This window comes from Rousettus aegyptiacus, unplaced genomic scaffold (genome assembly GCF_014176215.1).
Source record: "Rousettus aegyptiacus isolate mRouAeg1 unplaced genomic scaffold, mRouAeg1.p scaffold_m13_p_6, whole genome shotgun sequence".
NCBI classification, from domain to species: Eukaryota; Metazoa; Chordata; class Mammalia; order Chiroptera; family Pteropodidae; genus Rousettus; species Rousettus aegyptiacus.
The window spans coordinates 47247032-47258946 of NW_023416309.1; positions in this window are offsets into that span (position 1 = coordinate 47247032).

An 11915-nucleotide genomic window follows, 5' to 3' on the forward strand; every position below is an offset into this window, starting at 1 on the left:
TCAGAGTTCCCCCACCTCGCACCACTCTTTGACACCTTTGGTACATTGCTTTTCCTCTGTCACTGGACTGACTCAGAAGGCTCTTATACTTTGCCGATAATAGGTCACCTACGTTCTTCAAGGTTTGAAAAGTACTTTTACATTTAGAGTGACTTGGAATACATTATAATTTGATGTACTTTCATTTGTTCTAACCATCTCATGATGGTGATAACGGTCCCTGGGTGCTTGGGAACTGGGAGATGCTAGGATTGACCGGGGCCTTTTGTATCATTTGTTGAGGAGGAATGGTTTTCTGTAGGCCAGTTCTTGGACAGATGCATCAATTTTTTTATCAACTTTACTTATAAACACAATCTGATGTTGAGCAAAAAGCTCATGTATACAAAATCATGTATATTGTTTCCAAAACCTGTGAGGTAGCTATTATTACTTGATTTTACAGATAATGACATAATATTGCACAGCCACGAACCTAAATCTTCTATTCTCGACACTTCATTCAGGATTACAAATGCCTGGTGTGTAAGCAGCCACGTCTCTGGTTTGTGCTCATGTTAAAACATCCCTCATGGTATTTGTCTTAGGTGATGTTCCTCCAGAAAGAGACATTGCGATAAAGACTGGAGTATGCGAAATTGGTTTGGGAGTTGATCCCATCATCAGGGAATGAGAAGTCAAGAAAAGGGGGCTAGTACATGGTACATAATAAGCAAGTTAGCTTCCTGGGCAAGTGGGGCTCAGGCCCACTCAGGACCTCTGGAAGGGTAGATATAACATATCTCAGAGTCGTGTTCTACAAGGGTATTTTCCACCAACTTCAGCCAGCCCTTGACTGTTTCAGGGTCGTAAAAGGACAGGCACTTTCTGCCTGCCTTGCCTATCTGGCCCACACTAACTGCTAAGATCTAGAGGCCATGAGAAGTCCTCGAGCTACGTGTGTGTTTGCAGCTGGAAGTATATGAGCACTGAGCCATCGCGTGCTAAGGGGATACATGTAGGAGCACTGACAGGGGTGGCTGCTGTGTTCCTTCCTGCTACATCCAGAAGCCGTTCTCCACTGGCCCTCTAGCGAGCCACCGCCACTCAGCGGGACTTTGGAAGCAAACTGAAGCTAGCTGGCCATTTAGAGTCTTACTTTACTTACTTATTAATGTAGTTAATTTCTGCTCTGGGTAATAGATAGATTATCAATGTGGATGATATGTGATAAGCCTTGTGTGTTGTCCATATAGTTTTCTAACAAACGGCTGTGTGGAATAGTGATGAAGAGCAGATTCTGGCATAAGTCTGATTCCCTTCACAGCTGCTCAACCAAATTACCACGTGACCTCAAGCAAATTATTTAATTGCTCCATGTCTAAATTTTTTCATTAATAAGTTGGGAACAAAATAGTATCCCATAGATTTTGTGAGAATTAAAGAAGTGTCTGCCTATGCAACTGTCTGTCTGTCTGTCTGTCTATCTATCATCTATCATTATAAATCTATAATCATTTAATAAGTAATGCAATCTTTTATTATTATCAACATACTATACATAATTTACAAAAAGAAGCAGCATATTATATTTAAAAAGCAAATGTGGTCTTTAGCAATTTTATTTCCCATTTTAAATGGCAACTGTTAGTCTCTAGGTGATCCAGAGGCTGTGCTCATGTACCTATACTTGATAATTCAGGCAAGAAAAAAGACTAGGAAATAACTTGTTATTTATCTAAAGGAACATGGACATAATTCTGCAGTCAGAAAAAAAAGTACTCTGCTTTTTAATGTGTGTGTGTATGTATGTATATATATATATATGTGTGTATATACATATATATATATATATATGTATATATATATATAATGTGTGTATGTAAACTTCTGAAAACAGAGCTGGGAATCTTGTCCCTAAGTTCCGTTAAACCCATGAGCTGAAAGCACTTCCCTTTTTATTGATTCTGTCTAGTTAGTGGATCCCAGGTTTCTTGAATGAAATGAAACTGAACCTCAGGACTTCAGAGCCTACATTCTCTAACAATCTTCTAAAATCATGGATGATACAGGAACATGTATAAGACAAGCAAATTCACCATTTAAATGACCCCCTTTCTCCTTAGGGAGATAAACCAAGCTAATAAGGCATCTGGCTTTTCAAGGCTCTGTGCTTTCCTCAACCTACTTCCTCAGCTCTGTTGCAGGTTGGATAAGGAACCAGTTGGACAGCTTTGCAGAAAAGAGCTTTGATCTCCTTTATTCCAAATTAAGAGCTCTGACAACCATGTCTAATACATCACCAAGTGTTAGTAGATGCTTGATTACTTGTCTCAGTGTGAGCAAATCCTCAGGAATCTCTATTTGTATTGGTCAAGATATGTCCATATCCCTATGTTAAAATCACTGGGGATGTATTTTACTGTCCACTTCCTTCTTTCCCTTGCCTTTTGATCAGACAAAGAAAAAAGCCTTGAATGACTTATAGCTCAATGCCTGGAGCAAGGCATAGTACCTGTAACCCACGTGATGCAGTCACTTTTTAGCTCTATTTCAAAAGTGGACTATGTTCTACTCGTATGTGGTTTAAATTCACTTTTCTTTATAAGGGAGTTTCTGTGACAAAGGAAAAGCTATAAAACTTTAAGTAATCTGCATTTGCCAATAAAAAATAATAAAACTAGAAAGTCATTTTTAGCTTTGAAATTCTATGGTGCTATAATTCTAGAGCTCTGACAAGAGAGGCTTGGGATGAGTTGGACGCTGACTACAAGAAGAATGCCAATTGGAAAAATAAAGTACATTTTTAATAGGAGAGCAATGTGAAGTCATGTCATGATTTTTTTTTTCTTTTTGTAGGGAGATGCTTAGAAGTTAGCAGAGATTCTCAAGAAACTAAGCCATAATGCCCAAATAAAGCCAATGCAATACCTTTTCTGTTGGTTCATCCCAAAGGCCAGTTGCAGCTTCGACGGACAATTCCCATACAGACTGATGGCTTCCTATCTCACACACCAGTGTCACGCTGCCTGAAGGCTGTTTCTGAGTCCCAGAGAAGGACTTAGAGCTCTAAGAGCCATTGACAATGGACAAGAGCCAAACTAAAGGGACGATCAGGCGTGTTATCCCCCAGTGGGATAGTCCCAAGTAGCATCTACAGTCTCCCAGAAGAGCAGGACTGAGTCCCCATTACCAAGTGGTAACAGCTCATGATCATGGTTTTATAAACTTTCTTACTTTTCTTTCCTTACCTTCCCCACTCCCTCCCAGTGCTTCCCGGGATCACTTCCCAATTATACAGCTTACACCTAAAACCTTGTCTTCTAGTCTGCTTTTAAGAGAACCCAAGTTAAGATAACATTAAACCCTAGTTAGATCTTAGCAACAAAGGGCTTTACACCGTGAGGTTCCCTAAAGTTTCAGTGCTGTACCTAATTCCCGAGACAGCTCTAAGAGCTTAGACAGAGTTCCTGATGAGCTAGAGGGAAAAGTGAGATTTGATAAAACACCAACACTAAAGATTCATGAAAATATCAAGTTATATCAAAGTGGTCAATAATTATTATGAGAATCAAATAACATGTGTAAATGTTCTTTGAAAATAGAAAAAATATGATCAAAATATTAGTTGGTCTTATATTTATTTATTATCTTGCTCTAAAGCAAAGATAGGCAAATATTGTCTATAAAGGGCCAGACAGTAAATACTTTAAGCCTGGTGGGCCGTATGGTGGCTATCTCCATGACTCGATTCTGCCATTTTAGTGCAAGAGCAACTACGGACAATATACAATCAAATAGATGTAGGTGTGTTCCCATAAAATATTATTTTCGAATGGAGGTGGAGGGCCAAATTTAGTCTATGGGCAGTTTAAAAAAATTGTTTATGTACAATGTAGACTAGATGTCCCTTTGGGTTGCTTGCAATTTTATTTTATTTTATTTACTGAGATAGAATTGACAAATATGTAAGATACTCAAGGTATACATCCATGAGCAATAGTTGAACGGCCTCTGTTGCAGGTAATTATTTATTTGTGATGTATATTATGCTGATAGTGATACAGTTCTTTAATATTATCTTAGTGACTTTGATTGGTTTGGAGAAAGCAGGAGTTTGGCAAATCATGCCCTCTTGATGAGAGACTTTGTGAGTGTGAGAGAAGAATCTGTCAGTCCACCAGGTCCTCACGGTTTTACATTTTCTAAATATTTCTGGCCACATTGAGCATGAGGCATCTCTAATGAAGACTAAGCAAAGCCAAGCTTGCAAATCTCTGCCTATAAAACAGCGGTAGCATCCCAGCTCTGCAGCCGTGAGTGTGCACCTGGCACACCTTCTTCCACAGGAAGCATAATTGAACAAGGGCTACATCTGCTCTGAAATCCATCTCACTTATGAACCAATGCCACACCTCCCAAGGACTGCTCTCCTCCAATAACTGAGTTATGGTGGGGATACTAGGGCAGACCTATTCTCAGAAGACACAGGTAAACACCCTTGTTTACCCGTTTTGACTCAAGGACACTCTGCTAGTCTGCATGCAGTCTGGGATGCTTCCACCCTACCTTCTCTCCCTCTCTCCTTCACTCCAGGTCAGGCTTGGCATGGCAGTGATAATGTTGAACTTTACTTGGGCCCTGTGTTCCTGGAAAGTGACAACGGTTCAGATTTCTTCTCCTCACCCCTTTGTGTTCTGTGAAATAGCACACTACAAAGAGTATGAGTTAGATAAGACTCATGGAAGACTCCTTTGTTTGCCTGTTACCAAGGCCACACACAGACACTACAAATCTTATTATTTGTCTTCTAAATGATTTGCTGAACTCTTTGCCTTCACAGCCAATCTGGACATAATGCCCGCTACTTTGACTTGACTAAACTTTAGTCAGGCTTCTCTCCTGCTCATAGGCTAATAAAATTTGGCCAACTCCTGTGCCTTGGGAAGCAGAACAACCTCTCCTTACTGTCCCCTCTCAAATATCTGCTAAACTCAGCGTAGAACATTCCCTGATCAACGGTCACTCAAGCCCCCGTTCCTCCCACTCCAATACCCTGTCCCCTCTAGCCCTGTTTACTTCTTCCTGTAAAAGACAAATCTTTTTTGGTGGGTGGGCCCATTGAGACACTTGCAGATCTCATGATTAGAGCCTTGTCTCTATTGCTATAGTTAGGGCCCAGGGCAGGCCATCCCAAAATATCCCGAGATGCCATGGTGATTATTGTGAATTAAAAGTACTTAAGAAACTGCCAGTGCAAAAACACTCTGACCTCTCTTTCTGTCCCTGCTGAAATCAGGAAATAAATCTCCCATGTGAAAGGTGTCCTCCCTGCACCTAGAAGCTAACAAGAGAGACCAGAGTTAGAGAATTCAAGGCTGAGAAATGTATATAAACAAACCTTGTTATTTTTACTAATGCACTGCATAAGGCCAAAGTTTGCTTAGATTTCTCACCAAGGAGCACCCAAATCTAAGTTTCTTTGACCTGTCAGTTCTTCACAAATTTATTTCTTCTTTGTCTAAAAAGTATAAAAAGCTGCCTGCTGCAGTCATTTCTCTGAACGTCATTTATGATTTTTCTTGTGCACATATTAAATTGTTTTTCATCCTGATGTCAGTTTTATTATTAGTCTAGCCATGAGAACTCAGGAAGTATAGAGGGAAAAATATCCCCCTCCCTAACATCATTCTCTCTTTATTGTCATAATCCCTTTGAATAAGGTCTCTTTCTACCTACTTCTGGATTTATGTTCAACAGTGTTCTTAGGGCTCCCACTGTCCTCTCTGGCTCCTCCCTTATTTTCTCTCTCCTCCCTTAAGAAAATCCTTGCATGTTTAATCCTTTCTTGGCATCTGCTTCTCAGAGGACCTACACTAAAACAAGTGGTATCGACAGTGGTCTGAGAAAATAAGTAGTAAAATGGGGTTTGGTAGTGGCTCACCTCCATCCAACAGGCCAAGAGGATGCCATCATAACCAGTAGATAGAGCGTGGATGGATCTTGGCACAAGGATGGTGCAATTCCTAAATATTTCACCTGTGATGGCCTGAGAAAATTTCCCGATGGAGGGGAATGCTGGCGCAGGTGTGGTGGTACAGGCATTTGGAACTTTTGGAGAACAATGTTTTCAAGGACAGAAGAGTTGGCTGGTTTTGCTAAATTATATTGATGCCCTGAAGAAGGATAACGAGAGATGAAGAGTTATTGATAAGCAATTTATAGCCAATGTGAGATCCAGAAAGCCTCAGTGGTACCCATAAAGAGATCCTCATCACCTGTATGGAAGACAGCAGGGTCAGTAATTCATCATCACAGGGATAAAAACCTCTTCCAACAATAGGTTTACTTTATTGCTTGCACAGCCTTGGCCAGCACCACTCTCCAGGATGTGTGGAATAGAATCCTTATTAGCATAGCATTTAACCAGAGCATCTTTTGCAGGGAAGGAGGTTCAGGAATGAGAGCATTTCCATGGGATCCACTGGACATATCACATCCTACCAACACTGGTACAGCCTTTTAGAGGATGCAACTAAAATGCCAACTTGGAGGAAACATTCTGAAAGGATGGGTGCATCGTTCAGGATAGAGTACATTTATTAAATCGGACTTTATACTTTATATGGCACTGTCCCCAATAGGAACACGAGTCCAGGAACCAAGAGGTGAAAGCAGAAGTGGCCCCCAATCCATCACAACAGTGTGTACTCTGGGAAATACAGGATTGGAGGTCTTGGTCCTATAAGAAGACACTGCAAAGAGGACACAGCAAAGATGCCATTGAACTACAAGTTATGGCTCACAAGGGCACTTTGGACACCCCGTGTCTAGGAACCAAGATGTGAAAAGAGGAGTGTCAGGGGCACTACTGTCAATGTAACACCATTCTGATCAGCAAGAGGAGGGAGGGCTGCTTTTACACAACGGAGGCAGGGAACACACATGAGAAACCCAGGTGATATATTTGGGCACCTGCTGGCACTGCCTAGTAGCCATGGACAGACATATACAACATCCCTAGACTGAGAAGGGTATGACTACTAAGTTTTCAGACAGTTCAGGCATGTGTTAAAAGATACCATCAGTTTTTTTTTTTTTTAAAGAAGTGGCCCTTCTGCTTAAGTGATGGTTTCTAAACCTTTGTTCCTTCTGTCTCCCATTCTTTCCTCCTATTTTTTTTTTTGCTTGTACAAGCTCATTCTGATGCTCGTACAAGCTCATTTGCAATTTTGTTGTACTCTTTGAATGAGAGCAAGGCATTTAAAAATGGTGCAATTCTTTTTCCAAGAATCTCAAAATGTTTAACAACCCATTAGGCTCTATAGTGCCCTGGAGGAAACAAGGAAGAAGATGATCAGAGAGGAGAAGGGGATAATGACATGGCAGATTTCATTCAGGAGCTATGTCACCTTGAAGCTCTTATTTGACCTATCTGCCAAAACTTCCTTATCATCTTTGGTTTAAATATATTTGGTTCAAATCTTTCTTCCAACCAAAATTTCTGTCTTTCAATATCTGCAATCGATTCACCATACACACTAGCCAATTTGTTCCTTACTAGTCAATGATCTCCTTGATGGCAGCGACCATGGCAGAGAAACCAGTCCAGCCTAGAATGTATGCTCAGAAAATAGTTGCTGGATGTTTCATGTCATTTGGACAAATATTTATTTAATACATCTTTAAGGTGTCGCACAAGCCACTCATCCCCTATCTTTAAGGAGTTCACAATCTAGTGGGATGCAAAACCATAAAGATAGGTTATGACACACTGAAACTAGTCAACACTCCCATTTTGCTCCCCTTTGTCTTCATGCTGTAAGCAACACTGGACCTCATTTCTTATCTGGATTCCTCTCTCCTCACTCCTATGATTGCCATGCTGTGCTCTCACAGATGGCTTTAATTTTTGAGGAATCAAACTAGGTGATGAGGATGAGGACACAAAGAGATGGGCAGGCCTCTTGGGAAAACATCATATCTTTTCTTGTGTTTGGGACTTCACTCACGAAAACATGTCAACTGGTATTTATTGAGGTCAGCATCACACCAGGTATTGCACACATTCATTCCACATTTACTATACACCTACTATGTGCCAGGCTTGGGGCCAGGCATGGGTGGGGGGGGGAAGTTATGGGATAGTTTACAGCCCTGTTTTTTTGTTACATCCAGTAATAGGTGCCATCTCAAGCCATTAGAAATATGTAATCAGGTGATTAGGTATAAGAGCCAGTGACAAAAGCCTAGAGGAAAGCAATAAAGTCTTTATTCATTGATACTGGAGGGGAAAAAAAAGTATGGTTTTAGTCAGTGCCTCGAGCAAAAGGTCATTGTAATCACATTTAAATGAAATTACATTCCAGGTGTAACAGCAATATGATGCATAACAATCCTCAGTGAAACTAATAGAAAAATTTCTCAGTCACAAAAACTGATTAAGTGCATTTCATTTCAGCTGCCCCAAATCAAAGTCTTTATGTGTTGTGTTCTGCTCTTTTTGTATCTTGAAGAGAACACTGCCCCTAAATCAGATCATCCTGCTTAAAATTCCAAGTTGGGGTTAGACCTGGGCCCAAATCTAGATCTAGCAATCATTAGCAAGATGACCTGAGCAAAATTTTTAATCTTTCTTAACATCAGCAGGTCTCTAGCTTTAAAACAGGGGTAATAGTCGCTATTTCATAGGCTCGCTGTGTATAATAACTGCAATAAGATAATATATGCAGAATGCCCAAGTCATGGTAAGTGCTCGGTAATTGATGTATACTATTATCATAATGGCCATTACTGCTACAGTTATTCTTGATGCTGATATTCACTCCTGAGTTTATGTGGAGGTTGTTCCTACTAATGTTGCAACTTCCCTGTCAGAATGTGTTTGTCATTTACTCTGATTCTTGGAATGTCAGTTCCTTGGGGGACAGGGGCCAACCTGGATAAATTTTTTTTTGTACCTATACTCTTTGAATAAGGCACTGCGTACAAATGCAGGAGGTGAGTGTTGGGGTCACCCACTGTATAAATTTTTATTTTATTTTTTCCCATATATTTGATACTCTACCCCTATCTACCTCCCCCAATATATATTATATGCTATATATTATGTATTATAGGTTATGTGGTTTATATTATATATTATTTATTAATAATATAAATTTTATTAATACTTACAGGTGTACTCAGATTTTCTATTTTTTTCTTGACTTTATCAGTAATTAATTTCTTTTATGAAATTATACATTAATCTTCATTTTCAAATTTTTTGACATAATTTTTCCAATACCATTACTCTAAAATTTCTTCTACATTAGAATTACATATTCCTTTTTATTACACATTCTGTTTCTTTGCTGCATTTATTTTTCCTCTCAATAAGCCATGTCATGGCCATACCACAAGGTCAACACGGGCTGGGGAGGCAGGATTGGCAGAGGAAGCTGTTTAGTGATGAATCTCATTCTCTCCCAGGCAATAAGCTATTTTCAAATAATCCACATCTCATGCCTACACAGGGTTCTTTCTAAGGGTATTTGTTGTCACCAGTTGTAAGTTTGAGGGGGTACAAGCAGTACCAAACAGACAGAAATTCCACAAGGAGTGTCTGCAAAAAGCCATGCCAGTTCTGCCTTCTTTTCCTTCCCCTAGTGTTACCATTTATTTCAAAAATTCAAAAGCTGGAAAATTTAATGTGCAAATCAAAGGCCAAAGAATTACCAAGAGCTCTGCTCAGTGTCCTGATGAATGTGTTAAAAAGAAATGTGATTAGAGAAGTGATAGAGTTAAGCAGGGAATTATGCAGCCTGCTCATGTTTTATGGATTCTGATGGAGTGGGGGATGGACAGTTACTGCTCTTCTGAATGATAACAGTATGAAAATCACCAGCAGTTTATGACTTACTGTTTTTTGGGGGAGGGGTGCCTGGGTTCCTCTGTGTGTGTATATGTGTGTGCGTGCGTGCGTGTGTGTGTGTATGTGTGTGTAAAAGTGTCCCAAACCTGTGGTTGCATGTGGATAATACTTTCAATGCATTTTCTCTTTTGTTACAAAAATTCAAGGAGAAATGGGTCCATTAGCATGAATGACTATTAGAGACCTTTGTTTATATATGTAGAAAGACACCTGGAGAGAATGAATCAGAAGGTCACTAACACAATTGTCAACATTAACCCTAAAATTTTTAACCTTTATGCTTTGCATGACAATGAGGCAAGAAAAAAATTTACTTCAGGCCAGGATGTAGGCAGGACTCTGCGTGGAAGGACACAAAATGTTTAGTTACCTTGTCTTTTTACCTACTTTGATGAATCATAAAGATTCTGGAAACTACCCTGCCTGGGTATTATGAGTGACTCTTGGCTTCCTGTACAGTAATAATTCTCATATCTAATGCACTATCTAGATCTCACAAAGCATTTTCTCATTTATTATTTTAATTGCTTTATGTGTCATACCAGAAAGATAAACAGCACAGGTATTATCTTCTTGTAAGAATGAAAAAAGAGGGGCTCAGATTTATAAACCTTGCTGGGGTTTGACAGAGGATAACTCCAAGGTCAGAGGTGAAGGGACAACTGTGGATGACTTTGCTAAAGTAATTTCCACAATCAGAGTCACAGTTTCTTCCTCCATAAATTGTGGATGATCATACACACCTGGCCTGGCAGTGATAAGGAACAGATGTAACACTCTTAAAGGCCTAGCTCTGTGTCTTATGGAGTAGGGGGCTCAGCCAACAGAAGCTCTCATTAGCCAAATGCAACATGGCCTTCCAGCATACCTGGTGTCTGCCACTGACATCCTTAACCATGAGTTACCTAACAGAATAAAGACCATGAATACATTAAGAAGGATGCCAGAAAGGCAGCGCAAATTAATTATACATACACAACTAAGAAATGTTCAAAACAGCTAGATTCAAAAGGAATTTTCAAAGGGATTAGGATATAATGCTTGCTGAAATCCAGAGACCAATTCCTCATGTGTTTTCCCTGAAAATGTGTTCTGAGCACAATTACTTGGGGATAGAGAACCTAGCGGAGGTCATTTGTAGAGGATTAGGAGTTTTCCTCTTCCTAATCACAACAGTAGTCTGTGCAAAAGCCAAGATGTGGTGAAGGCTAAATCATTTCATCCCCATTTTGCAGCCAAGACTATGGATATTTATTGGCAGGCCTCTTCTGCCACCTATGAATATTCTGGTTTCAGGCAGGAAGGGATGAGAAGCAGTAGGTTATAAAATCAGATCTAACCTTTATGACCTGGGACAAAAGAAGGATTTGAAAAGATAGTGTTCCATACACTGTCAGTTTCAAATTAGACTGCTATCCAGCATCTCCTAACAAAAGGAGCAGATCTATAAATAATAAGCAAATAAAAATCTTAATTATTATTCACATTCTCCCCAAAGATGTACCCGTTAGAAGTATTAGTGCACTTGTGTTCCAGGGAATCACTTACAAATGAAGGGCTAATAAAATTCCGCATACTCCCATCTGGCCAAATTATAACAGAAGGTCTTTTATCAGTTGTGTAGGATGCAGCACGCTAAGCAAGAAAATGCTACACCCTAGTTAAATCTTTCTCCAGAAGTACTACCTCAGTCTGTGGGCGAGTTTTCACCCTTGAGTAACGTCTCATTAATTCAGATGGCACTAATTGGGATGATGCAGCAGTGAGGATGTACAAAGAGGGACATGCACAACGTACTAGCGCAGGTGTGTAGAGTTCTACTAAGCCCATCACCACCAAGAGCTAAACCACATGATCTGCTCACTTCTAGGAGTTTGCAACCTGGTGGTCAACAGTCCCAGGGCCTTGGTCTGCCTCTGGGAACATGAGACCCTGGAAAAGTTTAAAGACAAGCAAAGGGAACTGGATCCTGTCTGCTGATTCATTACATAAATACTCATCCACGTGGGATGACTAAGTC